The sequence below is a fragment of the Dermacentor variabilis genome, chromosome 7, assembly GCF_050947875.1.
Source record: "Dermacentor variabilis isolate Ectoservices chromosome 7, ASM5094787v1, whole genome shotgun sequence".
Taxonomy (NCBI): Eukaryota; Metazoa; Arthropoda; class Arachnida; order Ixodida; family Ixodidae; genus Dermacentor; species Dermacentor variabilis.
In genome coordinates, this window is record NC_134574.1 from 18,470,725 (window position 1) to 18,475,948 (window position 5,224).

Below are 5,224 nucleotides of genomic sequence, written 5' to 3' on the forward strand. Positions count from 1 at the left end.
GGATCTAAAAACCGAATGTAAAGCCCTAAAGACTGAGAACGAGACCCTCAAGGCAACGCAAGCGGTGCTTGTGTAGGAGTTTGAGGCACTGAAAAAGCAAGCGACAGCGTAAGATCAGTATTCCCGGAACAAAAACATCTCTCGAATCTCGAGAAGCTACTAGATCAGGTTGGAAGTGCACTCGGTGAGCCCATCACGAAGGAGGATGTCGAGATTTGTCACCGCGTTCCTGTGCGCAACACCGATGTAGATCCAAACATAGTGGTTGTTTTCAACCACCGATCCAAACGAGAGGCGGTGCTTGAGAAGGCCAGGAAGACTAGGCTAACAACAAAAAACATTGGATTTGCCGTAGACAGACCAGTGCACGTCAATGAACATCTTTGTCCTCAGCTAAAGAAACTGCTTGGAATGATTATCGCTAAGAAAAAGGAAGCAAACTGGCGTTTCGCATGGTTTAAGGTAGGCAAGGTTTTCGCGCGCAAGACAGAAGAGTCGTGTATAGTGCGAATTGCGTGTGAAGCGGATCTGAAAAAAATTTGTAACTAAAGACAGCTAGGGAAGCGCATTCGGTCCATTGTTGTCTTTTTTATGGTCACACCCAGCGACGTTGTTACTCCTAAATACAGTTATTGTATTACCATTCTACACTGCAATGCGCAATCTGCGCGTGCTAAACATGACCAGCTCACTACACTTTTCAATAAATTTTCTTTCCATTTTCAAGTTATCACGATTACCGAGACATGGTATGCGTCTGAAAACGAAGTAATGCGCCTGCCTGGTTAAAACACCTTTGTCAACAGACCTTGTCGACGCGGTGGCGGCGTGTTGCAGCTTGTGTCAGAGCGCTTATCGTGCAGTTTGCTCTACGACTTTTCCATAGCTGCCGAAGATGATGAAGTTCAAGCACTGCAGTGTGGAAAGTGCGTGTTTCTCGTTGTGGGGAGTGGTGCCGCTGTGACATTTAGCAACAGATACTTTTAATACCTAATAGTTGCACAATCGATGCAGAATACCTAAATTATATTTCATCATTAGTACAGAAATAGGTCGCAGAGTTACAAAACTGTTAGTGGGACCTATTAGTAGTTTAACAATGTAGTAATTATTACATTATGGCAACACAGCAGTGATACACATCAGAATACACGAAGTTAATGAAGCATATAATCAAATACAAGGAAGGTGCTTACAGATACAAGCAAATTAAATAGATACTGCGTATGAATAAATAAAAATGTAGTAAATGGCATGTTATGGGAACATAGGGATGACACATATCAAAGAACACAAGGTTAATGTACCAGATAATTAGAAGCTAAAATATGCTTACAATATGTGAAGTACAAGTGAAATATATACTGTGCGACAAAAGACCTAAAATTTCTAAAATAATGGAAGAAAAAATAAACACAATGGTAGATGGAGAATAAAAGCGATACAATTGGCAAATACAGAAGCATTAAAGTGGTAAAATAAATTTGTATGCAATATATGTTCATAGTAATGAGTCTGTAGCCAGTAGTGTCGATAGTAAATATTTCTTCATATCTCTCTTGTGTTAATGTTGTGCGGCAGGCTATAATATGGTAGTTAGTTCTAGTATTCAGTCGCCATAAAAAGAGCAGTAAAATTAACAATTAGTGTTTATTCGAGGGAAGAAAGAATTGTTGTTACAGAAAAATCTCGTATTGTTAGTGTTGGTAAGAGCAGATATATTAAACGATGAACCCTTGATGATCATTAGTAGGTGTCCCACTGACGGTGCACTTGCACAAAATTCACAATAATTTCAGAGCCCTGAAAACGAAGCTTTTTTTGCCGACTCGTTAGGTGTTTCACAACCTGCACTGATGGTGTTCTTCCCGAGTATAGCTGGAGTATATATTTGTGCTGTGTGAATATTCAAAATGTGAAAAGTAAATGAAATAGCCGTTGACCATTTGACTGGCATCCAATTGGAGAACACACAATCAGAAGTCATCAAATCTTCCTTTCTGTCAGGTAGTGGTGGTGATAAACTTTATTGAAAGGGGGAAGGGTAAAGAGGGACGTGGCTGAGGGTTCGGGCTCAAGTAAGGCCCTGGGCCTGCTTGGCCTTTTCCGCCCAGTCCACCAGTTCAAGTTGTCGGTTGACGTCCCTGGAACTGAGCCAGGCTGTCCAGTCAGTCTCGCTGCTGACGGGGGGATGCAGTAATGACGCATACTAGAATCTTCAGGGAGAAAGTCAGGTGCATGTGGGGACCATTCCCAAAGGGAACTGCACTTCCTCAGTGGACATATACAGTAGGTAATTTTTGCTTTGCTCAGTAATTTCCAGTCGTGCAGTAAGGATGCCTCGCCTTTAGGCAGCCAACGGATTTTCTTTCTCAATTGCGGCTGTAAAAATGATCATTTAGACAATGTGAGCATGTTCCTGATGTCAACGTGGTGCTGCAGATACTATCACCTTTCAGTCACTCTCATTTACAAACTTCTCAGTTGATCAGAAGCCTGGTTGTGGCTGGCATTACATGTGTGAAACAATCTAAAAAAACATCTCTTCTAGTGCTTTTCTAGGTTTGTTTTCCACCTCTCAAGTGTCAAAACCTGCCATAGTACCTTTGGCGTTGTGTGCTGCTAAGCCCAAGGGCGCGGGATCAAATTCTGATGGCGGCAGCTGCATTTTCATGCGAAATAAATGCAAAACACCTCTGTACCATGCATTGAGTGCACATTGAAGAATTTCAGGTGGTCAAAATTAATCCGGAGCCACCCACTATGGTGTGCCTCATAATCATGTCGTGGTTTTTCACATAAAACTTTAAACTCACCTCATGCATTCCCTATGCATGCATTGAAGGCCGTACTGCTCCACTCAAGGCCCATATGTAGTAGGGTTTTCATATTCTGATATTTCTGGACAGAAATAAATATGAGTATTTGAGGAAATTGACCTATTGAATATTGAATAACAAATATGTTCACATTTCAGAGAAGTGTGGAGCATTCTTGAAAAAAGAAGAATATTTACATTGCAATTGAGTTTTAACATTGTTGGTACATTTGTTTAGTGCTTAGCGCAGAAACCATAGCCAAGACAGACGAAAGAGGAGACGCACACAAGTGGTACTTTCAACAACAGTTTATTGGAAGTTGGATCACGGGTTTATACCTGCAAGCATTTGCTAGCATTCTTGATAAACCTGGCCAGATTGATGTTATATTCCTGAATAACAGTAAAGCATTTGAGCTTGTTTGTCACTCTAAACTAATGGAGAAGCTCGAAATCAGAAATCTTCCGCCATACTTAATTGGCTGTATCTCTGTATACTTAACTAAGCACAAACGATTCGTCAGAAAAAGGAACTGCCCTTTCCATGAGGTGCCAGTTACTTCCAGTGTTCTTCAAGGCAGCATGCTTGGCCTCGAGTTATTTTTAATATAATAATGATATTCTAGAAGTAGTCAGTCACCCCATTCGAATAAGGTTGTTTGCTGATGATGGGTTTTTTATTTAATGAAATACACTTCGATGGGCCCAAACTTCTTTTATTTCAATCTCCATATTGGGCTGTGCCGGATAATTCGAACCTGACTGGTCAGATTCGCTCCAATACAGCCGTGTTATGCGCTGAAGCATATGCAACTCATTGTGGAGTAGAGTATTAAGAATGGAAAAGGGCCACAGTCACAGGACGTAGTATCTGTTCCTTGATTATACAGGCACGCAGTCTCCTGTCACAGTAGGAGCACTTAGGCACCTAATAAGCATACTGGCAGCCATTCAGAGCTGTTTCTTACGTTTCAGTGGTGATTTTGAATCCTTGTTTCACTTTCCATGCGTGTCTCCTATATGAAGCCGTTAATGAGGCCTAGTACGGGTTCCTTAATTAGATGTGCCGTGCACGGAGAAGTGGAAAACAATCATGTGTTTTGGGAAAGCTAGCAAAAAGGAAGGCAGTAAGTTGAAAAAACTGCGATAAGTCGAGAAATGTTAAAAGGCAACAAAAGAGTGTGAATCTATCGGAAACTCTGAAGCTCTACCCGTACACCTATAAGGTGTCTTGGTTCTCATACTGTGACTGGAGACTGCGCATGTGCATGTACGTAAATTAGGGAACACGTGCTATGTGCTGCAGCCATGGCACCTTTCCCTGCTTGGTATGCTTTTGTGCATAACACGCCTGTATTGCAATGAAGCTAACATTAAAAGTAGTAAACTGGGCGAGTTGGTAGCTGTTCATGGCTGCAGGGGTAGCGCTAAACTGAAACGCGAATAAAGTTACCTTTAAAGGAAAATACTGCCAAGTGAAGGAATTACATGTTTCGATGTTTGTTTATGCATTTTGTTTAATTCGACCAGTCTCAGTGGTCCCGTCAGGATCGAATTAACGGGCGTGCCTCAAAATCAGAACTGGTTTTGGCACGTAAAACCCCATAAAGATGATCGAATTAACGGAATTAGATTGTATATATGGCTCTTGAGTAGATTGAAACACGCTGGCAGGCTAGTTGGTTAGAATCTATGGTAGAGTGTATAAGCGCGACTGAATGAGGACGTAGAAAGAAACAGATACACAGACACAGCGCTTCACATTCAACTCTAGATTTCATTTCCGCACGCATCGATAAATATATACCGTGCGAGCGAAAACAAACGTAACAGTAAAAATAACAATAACTTGTGCGTTTCGATGAACCGTACAAGTGTGCAAGGCATGGGGAAAACATGTACTGCAATAGTCACAAAGATAAACCGAGGTATCGTATCTCCTTTTATGATAGGGACACCGAAGGCTTGCTTACGCACGTTTGCTCTAATTTTACGATCTCGTAGGCCTTCACAATCTCCCTCGTCATCCTGCTATGAGCCTTATGCAGAATGAAAATGCTTTCAAGCATGGGCTTGCAGGAACAACCTCGGCAGTGAATACCCAAATGACCCGAGATTACCCTAGTGACGTTATATGGATGTTCTTTTATTCTCTCATTGATCATCTGCCGGTTTGACCAATATACCTTCTTCCGCACGAAAGTGAAGTGGCATAGACAACATTATGAGCACATGTTACAAATTGTTTGCGACGTTGGGTAGAACATGTGTGCCTTTTGTTATTCTCTGTGTTAACCTGTTTGCATAGCTTCTGTAGACGCTCAGGGGCAGCGAAAACCACGTCCATCCCCGATTTCGCCGCTATTCTTTTGAGATTATGTGAAATGCAATGAACGTATGGTACCA